The following is a 13,290-nucleotide window of genomic DNA, read 5'->3' on the forward strand; positions in this document are numbered from 1 at the left end:
GCCAAAGGAAAAACCGAAAACCCAAGACTGGCAGTAATTTATAAGCAGAAGTGATGGAAGCTAGAAACAATGGATTGACAATATTTATAGTGCCAAAATTGAGTGTTAACAATGTCCCTACCATACAAACATCTGTGGGACTATTTAAAGAGGTTAGAAAAAGTCTGAGTAGTGGGTGAACTAGCTGCCTGAGCTCCTCCATGGATGCTGAAGAGAGTTAACTATGTCAGAGATCTCTCACAGAGAGAGTATTCACCATAAATGTTGCTTATTATCTAAATGATTAAAAATCAAAACACAGATGCTGGAAAGGACGTGGAGAAATAGGAACACTTTTACACTGTTGGTGGTAGTGTAAATTAGTTCAACCATTGTGGAAAACAGTGTGCCGATTCCTCAAGGACCAAGAAATAGAAATTGCATTTGACCCAGCAATCCCATCACTGGGTATATATCCAAAGGATTATAAAGCATTCTATTATAAGGACACGTGTACATGAATGTTCACTGCAGCACTGTTTACAATAGCAAACACTTGGAACCAACCCAAATGCCCATCGATGATAGACTGGACAGGAAAAATGTGTCACATATACACCATGGAATACTATGCAGCCATAAAAAACAATGAGTTCCTGTCCTTTGCAGGGACACGGATGAACCTGGAAACCATCATTTTCAGCAAACTGACACAAGAACAGAAAATCAAACACCACATGTTCTCACTCATAGGTGGGTGTTGAGCCATGAGAACACAGGGACACAGGGAGGGGAGCATCACACACTGGGGTCTATGGGGGGGAACTAGAGGAGGGACAGCTGGGGGTGGCGAGTTGGGGAGGGATAACATGGAGAGAAATGCCAGATATAGGTGATGGGGAGGAAGGCAGCAAACCACATTGCCATGTATGTACCTATGCAACAATCTTGCATGTTCTTCACATGTACCCCAAAAACCTAAAGCACAATAAAATATATATACATATATTTTAAAAAATCAAAACTAATGCCCCACATCTCTTACCTTTTTTATTTCCTCTCTGTTTTCCTGTTTTATTTTATGCTCCCCTTCTTTCTTCCCATGTATTTTGTCTTTACTTGTGGCATAACTTCTAAAGATGTGTGTCAGTTCAAAGTCAATGTAAGGTTTCTTCTTCCTACATAAAAAAATAAATTTTACCATACACAGTAATAGGGCTTTGTTACTAACAAAATCGTATAAAATAAGTAATATGTAAAATGCAAAAATTTGAAATTTAAAAGAAGATTATCCTTTTAAAAGTAAATTCTTCCACCATAAATAAGGAATAATAATTTTAAGCAAAATTTTACTAAAACACTTTATGGCATTTGAAACCTCCATTGTTCGTGGACATGGAATTCTTATGCCGAAATGCCCTAATGCTGCATACGGTTCTCAAACAGATTGACATGTAATTTAATTCATAAAAAATAAAGTGTTTGTATATAAATACATTGAGGAACTGACAAAACGACATCAAAAAATAAAACGTACACATAGGGAAATATTAAGCAATTAATAACTCAGTCATTTGCAAATCACTTTTTTTCAGTTTTAGTTTGTAGTGACTTCACATAGACTGCAGATACCTTTGGTGTTGATTCTGATAGGATACTTAAGATCTAAACTGCATACCTGTTTGCATCTTTCTGTAAATGTCTTTTATATTTTTATAATATAAAAATCACCCAAAAAACAGAAAGTGGACATACCATTTGTTAGTATAATAAAAGAATAAAGCATAATTTTAACTAATGTTTTACATATCATAAAATGTAGGTAAAATATATATAGGCCAAAAATTTGGAATATAAACCCATCACTTTTCGTTTAGAAAAATAGAGAATATTTTGTTCTGTATAATTTTACATAATTCTCTAATTATGTATATTACATTCTTTGCTGGATATATTTGAATTTTTATACTTAGGTGCAGTAATATTATAATACTCTCAATCATACTTACAGTTTCTTTATTAATACATAATTTACTTTTTACAATTTAGTGTTGTATTAAAATGAAGACTTAAGTATTACTGCGCATTTTCCCAGAAATTATACTTTTTCTATTGGGAGACCTAGTGACAAATTAATATATGTGTCAGTGGCAAAAAATTGATTTTAGATTAAAATAACAACATTGATCCCCCTCAATTACATTTTCGATTTACTAACATGTCTCACTGATTTTTAAATGCAGTATTTGTTTAATCGCCTAATTTAGCACTGCTATAATAATGAAAAAGCTAATGTGACCCAGCTGCTGTGGCCCCAAACACGTGACAGTCTTCCCAGAGAAGCTGCCTCTGAGGCTCTCGGTTACCACAGAAAATACACTGCAGACTCTACTCCACGCTGGAGAAATGCAGAATAGACTTGCTCTCAAGACTCAGACACACGCGCGTTCCTTTTTTGAGGAAGCCTGCTCTATTTCTATTATTGTCTTTCATTCCGGTTTCCTTCACAAATACATAAGATGGCAAAAAATAAACAAACAGTAAAGCAAAAACAAAACAAAATTTATTGCTTCCCTAATTCACAAAAATCTCAGAGCTATGATTGGCCCTGAGATGCCTATTCATGAAGTCTGTGCATGACATTTCCATTCAGCGTTGTGAATTTTATTTTACAAGCAACTGCTTCAGAAATCTATATATGAAAAGGTGCTTTGCAAAAATATAAATGATAGTATTACTCTAAATTTGAGATTATGTGGAAATGAGTTTTTTATCTTAGGACTTAATTCACATTTAAATCCACTTTGCCTAAAACTTTTAGATAATGCTTCTATAAGGTGAGGCCTTTGTGCTAAGCTTATTTTAGGAAAGCTGCTTGGAAATATATGATCTGTAAAATATCTTTGTCAGAGCTATAATTGTTTAGCATTATGCATTGTTTTTGTTCATTGGTCTCAGATTTTAAGCAAATTGAAGATAATCACTGGAGAAGCTGTATTTCAAGCAGCTACTGATAGTGACATCTATTTAAGTAATAACTCAGATGACCTTGGGACATACAGTAAAACTCTTTCTGTGCTTTAAACAGTAATGCCTCTTTCAGGAAACAGTGTATCTGTCTCAGTAACTTCTTGTTTTTCTACAGAGAAAAATGTATGTAACATTGCAGACTAGATATAGGGTGATTGGATATTAATGTTGTAAATATCATTAGCATTTCAATAGCATAAAAAGGAAGAGAAATAAACTGGCGTGCTGTGAATGCATAGGTAAGATCATTTGTGTACAGCAAAATATTAGCATTTCAGTACAAAAGAAAAGGGGTGATCACACACATTTGACAGTAATTTCCACTTTTATTCCTTCACAAAAGTTAATGTGGCACATATTGTTAGGCCAGAAATAAAAAAAACCTCTGATTTTGAGAGCTTGGTATAGAGACAGAGAAATAAACACCTTAGATAAGTCAGTCATTCGTTTAGCTCATTCATTCAGAGGCTGTTTAATGAGACTTGTGTAGGCGAAGAAAAAGTATAATATGTTCCTAGTTTAAGTAATCCTCTCAAAATCTCCTTTCACACTGAACTTAGCAGAAGATGTTACAGAAAAATATTGTTCACTTTCTCAACGCTTACTAAAAGTTTTGAGTGGATGTTCAGGTAACCTCTATTTTTTTTTTCCATAATGGTAAGTGCAAAACAAGAATGTTTTCTAGCTAAAATAAGGTTTTAGAACGTTGTATTGGTCTGTTCTCAGGCTGCTAATAAAGACATATCCAAGACTGATACGTTTATAAAGAAGAAAAGGTTTAATGGACTCACAGTTCCACATGGTTGGGGAGGCCTCACAATTATGGCAGAAGACAAAGGAAGAGCAAAGGCACATCTTACATGGTGGCAGGCAAGAGATCCTGTGCAAGGGAACTGTCCTTTAAAAAAATCTGTTCTCCTGAGACTTATTCACTATCATGAGAACAGCAGGGGAAAAACCTGCCCCCATGATTCAATTACCTTCTACTGGGTCCCTCCCATGCCATGTGGGGATTATGGGAACTACAATCCAAGATGAGATTTGGGTGGGGAAGCCAAACCATATTACATACAGATATTCACAAAACTCCAAATAAGCATACCATGTGTGATTGCTATGTTCATGTAAAAAATGTATTTTACCTGAAAACTTTAGATCCTTCATCAATTTTTAGTGAAGGTTGATTTTCTGCAAGTGCTCAGCAAGGCGGTTATTCCCTTTAGGACAGGGATGGGTGTGAGCGTCAGCAAAGAACAGGGAAAACATTAGTTCAACAGTTACATGCAATATAATTAAGGGTGATTTTAGCACCAGGATTTGTGTCATAGGAAAAATGCTTGCATGTTTTAAAGATATTGAAAACCATCATTTAATAAATAAGAATTTCCAAGTTGCCAACAGTATAATTTAGGGTTGACAAACTGTTATTTCATGTTGCATACCGGACTTAGCATTTTTCCCATTGTAAATGTCAATTTAATTGTTTTCTGTTAAATTATTTAATGAAACTTTTCATTCATATCTCTTTCTTCCTTTCTTCATTTGAAATACTAATAGTCCCTGGGAGGCAGCCCCTCATGGAATTGGGTGGGTTCTGCAAATGGTTTCTCTCAGTGGAAGTGATGTTTTCCACTTTGAGTCCAAGGCAGTTAGGAAGCAAATGTGTCTTCTTCAGGCTTCCAGCCACCACTGGACATGTGCAGGCCTGAGGCAACGTGGAAGCTGCAGGCTGGACAAATCCCAGACCTCTGCATCCATGAATCACAAAGCACCATGCCACCAGGATCCATCACATCACATGATTGGTGAATATATATGTTTGGCTTTTGTCAAATCACCTCTGCCACCATTCCTTTACAAGCTTCTCTGTCTTGCTCAGATGAAGAATCCCTTTCCCTGCCTGGTTTTGGGTTAGAATTTGACAAAACAAATATGCATACAATTGGGAAGATGGTAGAGGAAGAGACACCGTTATCCTCAAAGCCAGCTGAGGGCAGACCAGATGTGCATTGACTGTGGCTTCCCGGTGAGCTCCTGGGAAGTCCCCACCTCACTACCACTGACTGGGACAGCTGACATCTCAGAGATCCCTGAAAACTTCTGCAGCTTCCTGTGAGTCTGAGAAACACCCAAGTTGGTGCATCATCAACTGAGATGCCAGTGGCAGCTTCTCTGAAAGCAGGCAGCTGCTTTCCTCATCTTCAGAAGCCATAGAGGACACTCTTTCCTCAGTTACTTTTTATTCCCAAAATGTTTACAGTGGCCTCTGTTATTCTGATTTTGCATTGCAAAGTACAAATAAATTTTTTTAAATTTTTTATCTATCTAAATTTTTTGAGACAGAGTCTGACACTGTTGCCCAGGCTGGAGTACAGTGGCTGATCTGGACTCACTACAAACTCTGCCTCCCAGGTCCAAGTGAATCTCCTGCCTCAGCCTCCTGAGTAGCTGAGATTAGAGGCCTGGATCACCACACCCAGCTAATTTTTGTAATTTTAGTGGAGACGGGGTTTGACCATGTTGGCCATGCTAGTCTCAAACTCCTGACTTCAAGTGATTCATCTTCCTTGGCCTCCCAAAATGCTGGGCTTCCAGGTGTGAGCCCCTGCACACAACCAATAAAATTATATTTCAAGCTCCTGAAATTTTAGGTGTATTGGTTACTACCATTAGCATTAACCTAGTTAATAAATGCCACAATATTAAAGCATGTTTAATACAAATTTTAATCAAAGCAGATGAAAATGTTCACCCTCATAACCCCCACCATATTTGCTTTCTTTTGGTTGTGTTTCCTTTCAGTTGTAAGCCTTAGGTAATATATATTTGAATTTGAATATTTCTTCAAGCTATGTATTTAAACTTGCTCTACTAATGCAAATGATTTATTCTAAACCCAGATATTTAATTCATCTACAAGTAATTTAAATTCTTAACACACACAATCCACTTACCACACTTATGGTACTCTTTTATTTCTGAATATATATAAGATAAAGCACTGTGCTAAATCTTAATACTACGTGAAATCTCTCTTTTGAACAATCTAATTGTACCTATTCAATAATCTTGCATGTCCTTCACATGTACCCCAAAACCTAAAATGCAATTAATTAAAGAAATAAAGTTATGTGATTCTCTTGTGAAGTAGAAAAATAGAGTTGAAAAGAATTCTCAATAAAATTTTCTCAAATCCCAACTTTCTAATCACATGCTAAAGGTAAGAGAAAGATTCAAAACCCATTTAACCTGTAAAAATAATGACTACCACAGGCAACAAAACTTGTTGTACTACATGCATACTGAAAAAATTACAAACAAATTATGATTTTTGGAGGAAGGGAGTATGTATGAGAGATGAGACTGTATAGATAGATAAAAATATTCAGTTGGAATCATTTCAAATAAATAATAGAAGTTACCCCACTACCTGGATGCAAAATTAATATGCAAGAATCAATAACTTATCTAAATATAAATAACAGTTCATAAATAAAATGAAATATCATACTCCAATTTTAAGATCAGCAAACATGGATAAAATATCTAGAAATAAGCTTGGCAACAAGATATATACGCAGAATATAGGAATAAAATTTTAAAGTGCTACTGAGGGAAATATCAAGAGATGAAAAAAAATCCCAAATTTTATTTCTGTATCATAAAGTGGTCTACTTTACAGAAGCAATTTTCCCATAAATTAGCCAACAAATATACAAAATTATACAGATTCAAAAAGAACTTATGAAAAACAAATTGTGATGGATGAGTAAAACGTTTCCAAAACTAAAGGAGGATGAGCTTGAACTAATACTATTGATGTTAAAAACATATAGTGGAAAAGTTAACTCGAATACCTCTCCTGGCCAAGATAGAGTAAAAAGCAGTATCTTTAACCTCCTTCCTATTTGAAACAGCCAAAAAATCTAGACAAAATATGAAAAAACAAAATATATAAAACAGACATTGAGAAACCAAGAATATGATCCCTTTAAGACAGAACACAAATGAGGTGAAAAGTGAGGTTTCCCCAAATTTCTATCTGGGAAGAATTTTCAGGCTATGATACAAGAATTGGAAACCAAGGGGAGCTTAACTAGCAGCGTTCAAGAGATGGATCTGGGAATCTGGGGCGAGCAGGGCAGCCAGAGTTCATAGGACAGAGTGCTGAAGAGGAGAGAGTCAGATAAAGGGAGAGAGAGAGAAACTTGAAGCTATTTGGAGGATCACCATTCTCCAATATTGAGAAAAAATTGATTAGCACACACATGTGAAGAAAGTATCCAAGGCTAAGAAAAGAATCACCAGAGATTATTAGAGGAAAATGTGCTTGGCTTTCACTCAAGGGAAGGAACAGTGTGCATTCTGATACCCACATCAAAAAACGTTCATAACTCACAAGATCACTGGATAGAGTACCCAGAAAGATATTGCCTCAGTATGTGGAATAATTAGCCTGCACTAAGTACGGCTTTTGCCCTGCCTTCATATACTAAAGGCAAGAATCAAAATGATCAAAAATAGCTTGCAAGTAATGTAACTGCATCCAGAACAAAACTCAATAATATTTATAGGAATGAGTATAAGGGAGCGTATTTCTAATCAGAAGTCAGAGGCTTCAAAGAAAAACACAGATGGACTGAACCACATTTAAAATAAACAACTGCATAAATATTTACAGTCTATATATCTAGAAAAAGGATGAGTGCTGCTTGCATTTGCTCATTGCATGCATTAGAATTCAGAAGAAAGAACACGCAGTTTCAGGTGTCAGCTTTGCAATGTCCGGATCCAACAGGACGACAAATGTGAGAAGACATGGTTGATACAGATAAGACCAAAATAAGGCAGCAGGTACCTTGGGTGGGGTTGTCAATGTGAACAGGTTTGAGCTTTCTCAGGAGGAAACAATGTTTATACACAAAGAGCTTTTGCAAATGAGGAATTCTGCTTTCTGGCAGAACAAAGGAGAGTAGGAGCCAGTTTATTTTAGAGCAAACCTCTATAAACTATGGAAGAACAACTAGAGACATCTACCCACTGTCCAGCATGTAATGGGCATTAATGCTTGTGTGAAACTTTAGTCTGGGCTACAGAGCCATTGCCAAGCAAGTGGCCTGGTGGAAGTGTACGCTCTGCCATCTTCCAACCTTTGCCAACATCACTCAGGATCTAGACATCAGGGCTACTTTGCCTCAGGAAGTTGCCCAACATGTTCAAGTTGCCAATTTCTGTTTTTGTCTTTGCATTTCTTCATTTTTGGGTTGTATTATCTATTAGCCCGTGTTTCAACAAATAGCACATATGCTTTGTTACACACTTTAAAAGAATGTTGTGAGTCCTTAATAATATCAGGAAAAGCTCTTTAAACTATATGTTATCATATAAAATATGAAAAGGATTAGATACTGATAAATGCAAATAAACTATGGAGTTACAGAAATGATGGCATGAGAAAAATCACCTGTTCAACCTCACGTGTCAGTGAAAGCACAACACTGTAGTAGAATTCCCTGGACTCCAAATAAAGATAGACTGCCATATCAGTTAAAAGAGCTTCTAATCTGTGCATGAAAACTGCACAGTTATGGACAAATGAAAGGTCAGACCTCAAGGCTTTCAGTGTTACAAGAAACCTGACAATTGCAGATTCTCTTTTCCAGGTGGTAACAGTATAATTAAGGAAAATGATATCATTCAGTTTAAGTACTAAGTTTATTAGTTATTAAGGCTATTATTTATTGAACTGATCCTCACAAGCATTTTACCTTCATAATATGAACATCTTCATTAATATAGCAGTGTGTCATCCTGAATTCTACTGTAATAGCTACTATGCAAACACTAGATTATGCCAACCTCCTGGATGGATAATGAGTGCATATTAATCTGAGAGAAATATTATGGAACAAATCACTTGATTCTGTGCAGAACTATTCTTACAGGAGAAGCTGGTAGCATGGTTCCATGAATCATGATGGCTTTTGTATCATATATGGGGTCTTCCTCTCCTCTTTTTGGCTCATCCCTATTTCTTGTGTCTCAAGAGTTTAAAACTTCAGGCAGAAGAAGGGGAGCTGAAAGAGCTTCATACAATACATTCTACTTGACAGCATTCACAAAGAACACAAATCCAAATATATTCAGGTATTTTGTTTACAGTGGCAGAGCACTAGCCTCTGTGAAAATGGCCAATTACTGTGCTTTTTCTGACTAGCAAAGAATGCAAAAGAAATGGGGAAATTCTAGGAAAAATTAATTTCTCAAAATGAGAATCCCTGTCTAATTAAGTAGAAAGGATTCAATAAGCCTTATGGGTTAATACATATTGAAAGAGAAGGCAAAATTGTGTTTTTACTTTACTGCAATGACATACAGTATATGAACACGTGAACAAAACAGAGGGAAACATGCAGAAATTAAATGTATTATACTGGGAGGTTAATGGTGTAGTGTACACTTTTTGTCTTCTGCAATCATCAATTTTATTTTATATAATAAATCCATATACTATCATATTTTTCTATTTTCCAAAAGTATTATTAGTGTAAGATTTTACATAAACCATCACATATAATATTCAAGTTCATAATTATATAAACAATTATTTAAATAATGTGATTTTAAAGACTAACATGTGTCAGAAAGACAGCCAAATAGTCCCAAAATCCTTCCACCACTCTACTGAAATATGCAACTGACATCAGCCACGCCAGCCCACCACTTTAGCCTGAGCGCTGCCTTTCCCTTATAAAGGAGATGGCTTCAGTGTTGCTAACTCTTAGCGTGTCCTGAATGTTGAACAATGTTTATGTAAAGCCCTTTGCAGAGTGGCAGAAAAATTACCAAGGAACGTTCGACAATCATAATTATTTTGCCTTCAGAAACTGTTCATAACTGGATACACTGTCTGATAATTTCAAATATAGTAAATTTTTTTATGATCTAATTTAGCAACTTTCTGACTTCATTCTTGGCAAACACATATTTTGTGAATAACAGAAAACATTTTGGAAATTTGGAAACATTTCTGTATTTTTGAGTTCATTTCTAAATGCTGGCTTCAATTGAATTAGTGGAAATAAAACATGACAATAAGATGGGATTCTAAATAGAAGAAAAAAATGTTATAAGAAGTGACAAAATATGCAGGCCACCAATAATCCAATATGATTCATCACAACTTGCACATTAATCAGAATACAATGCTATTCTGCCAATTGCAGAAGTGGTTATACCAAGGTTTATTTTGCTGATCTTTCTGAAAATTTCACGTGGTATTACTGCCCAAGCATGAGTTAATTACTAGATCATATCCCATTTTGTCTTCTAAACAACACTCACCTATGAGACTAAAAGGATGTCTGTGTGTCTGCCTCAGGTAGAATTTTACTGAGGATAGGTTAAACATGTTCTTATCTGTGGTGTTTAGAATCCATGAAGCAACCAAGCAGAGAAGCAAGAAAAGCCATTGCAAGCTCAACAGCTGTTCCATCAGATGCAAAGCAGCACCGTAGAGCTTGGCTTTGCCCACATTCATCCCAGCATGGAAATAACTCAGATCTAACACTTAAGTAAATAGCAACCCTGGGAAGAATAGTATCAGGTATAAAGCAGGAGCCACAACCCCACAGAAGTTCAAGGAAATGAGATGCCATTTCTTGGGACTGTACTTTCAAAGAAAGGCTTAGAGAAAGAGATGGAACATGAAGTTGAAGAATGAGGAAGCTAACTATGTCCAGAAAATGTGAAAATAAAATTTAGTGAGGTGGGCTGAGGAAAAATTAAAGGCTGTCAACTAAGAATATATGTGTAAGCTGTCTGCATACCCTGACTCATTTCATCATCTCAGCAGCATTATGTAACAGGAACCATTAAATGTTATCCCCTCAGACAAGAAAGTTTAGTTTACTATCTTGTCGAAGGCAACACAGCTGGTGACTGGTCCAGTCCTTGCATCCTTAAGAAAAAGTAGCCTGTGAGCATAGAAATGCCTTCCACAGTTTTCAAGGATAAGCAGTTATGGGGGTGGTGATTGGAGACTGGAGTTGCTGAAATAAAGCCTTCGCATCAACCCTGATGAGGTCAGAGAACAAAGAGTGAAAAGGGAATGACCAAAAACTGTATGATAACTGTAAAAACTACTCCACAATTTACGAACTGCACATTTTTTAATGCAATCCAGCTCTGTTTCATATTGCATTCATACACAAGGTGGGAACTCAGCACCATGCATGGCAGCATCAGTTCAAAAACACTGGGGAAGATAAAGCAACAGGATGGAGAAAAGAATGCAGGAGCTGTGAAAGGCAATTGAGGATTAATGACGAGGTAAAATTGGGATAATATGGCTGGTTAACTGCCTTCCTCTTGTCTCTTTCAAGAGAATTAATATCATCAAGGTGAACCGAGTATCTCATTAACTCCATTTTTTTTACTAGAAAATTTCTCTCCCAGCAGTGAAACAGAATCACCAGTGAGAGGTGTTTCTAACCATTATTCTGAATACGTATTTGTTTATTTACCCCAGATGACTCTATCTTGGAGTGGAAATCCAAACTAATAGGGCAGTCTAAGCAAAATCTTTCTGGCAAAGTCAAAAGTGTAAAAGAGATTTTACACATTTAGCCTCATTCCAAGTTTCATTAGAAATTGGTGCTCCTCCTTTCTCTGACATAACTGCTCCCTGAAACACGATTAGGTTTCATTCAGTGAGTTCCTGTTTTTTCTTAAATTACACTAGTAGAGCATTACTCGAACTTTTAAAAGGGTGGCATTTAGAACTCCATTTTCTTCATTGCTGTGTAATGCATTCAATATTTATTTATTTGCTTTCCACCATTACGTCCAAATTGAAGGGGCCTTCCTGAGTCTACAGAGACACAACGTCTTTGCCAGAATAGAGTCCAAAAATCTGCTTTTTAAAATATACATATTTTACTGCACTTTATGTTCTGGGGTACATGTGCAGAACATGCAGGATTGTTGCATAGGGACATACACAGCAATGTGGTTTGCTGCCTCCATCCCCATCACTTATATCTGGCATTTCTCACCATGTTATTCCTCTCCAACTCCCTACACACCGCTGTCTCTCCCCTAGTCCCCTCCAACAGACCCCAGTGTGTGATGCTCCCCTCTCTGTGTCCATGTGTTCTCATTGATCAACATCCACCTATAAGTGAGAACTTGCAGTGTTTGATTTTCTGTTCTTGTGTCAGTTTGCTGAGAATGATGGTTTCCAGGTTCATCCCTGTCCCTACAAATGACATGAGCTCATTGTTTTTTATGGCTGCATAGTATTCCATGATATACATGTGCCATATTTTCCTTGTCCAGTCTATCATCGATCGGCATTTGGGTTGGTTCCAGGTCTTTGCTCTTGCACACAGTGCCACAGTGAACATACATGTGCATGTGTCTTTATAAAAAAATGATTTATAATCCTTTGGATATATACCCAGTAATGGGATTGCTGGGTCACATTGAATTTCTATTTATAGGTCCTTGAGGAATCGCCCACTGGCTTCCACAATGGTTGAACTAATTTACACTCCCACCAACAGTGTAAAAGTATTCCTATATTTCCACATCCTCTCCAGCATCTGTTGTCTCCAGATTTTTAATGATCACCATTCTAAATGGCATGAGATGGTATCTCATTGTGGTTTTGATTTGTGTTTCTCTAATGACCAGTGATGATGAGCATTTTTCATGTTTGTTTGCCTCATATATGTCTTCTTTTGAAAAGTGTCTGTTCATGTCCTTTGAACACTTTCGAATGGGTTTGTTTGTTTGTTTCTTGTAAACCTGTTTTAGTTCTTTGTAGATTCTGGATATTAGCCCTTTGTCATATGGGTAGATTGCAAAATTTTTTTCCCATTCTGTTGGTTGCCAGTTCACTCTACTGATTGTTTCCTTGCTGTACAGAAACTCTGGAGTTTAATTAGGTCCAATTTGCCTGCTTTGGCTTTTGTTGCCAATGCTTTTGGTGTTTTAGTCATGAAGTCCTTACCTATGCCTATGTCCTGAAGGGTTTTGCCTAGGTTTTCTTCTAGGGCTTTTTTTGTGTTAGGCCTTATGTTTAAGTCTTTAATCCACCTGAAGTTAATTTTAGTGTAAGGTGTCAGAAAGTGGTCCAGTGTCTGCTTTCTGCACATGGCTAGCCAGTTTTCCCAACACCATTTATTAAACAGGGAATCCTTTCCCCATTGCTTGTTTTTGTCAGGTTTGTCAAAGATGGTTGTAGATGTGTGGCATTGCCTCCGAGGCCCCTGTTCT

The sequence above is a fragment of the Sapajus apella genome, unplaced genomic scaffold, assembly GCF_009761245.1.
Source record: "Sapajus apella isolate SASKATOON/1434 unplaced genomic scaffold, GSC_monkey_1.0 scaffold11, whole genome shotgun sequence".
NCBI classification, from domain to species: Eukaryota; Metazoa; Chordata; class Mammalia; order Primates; family Cebidae; genus Sapajus; species Sapajus apella.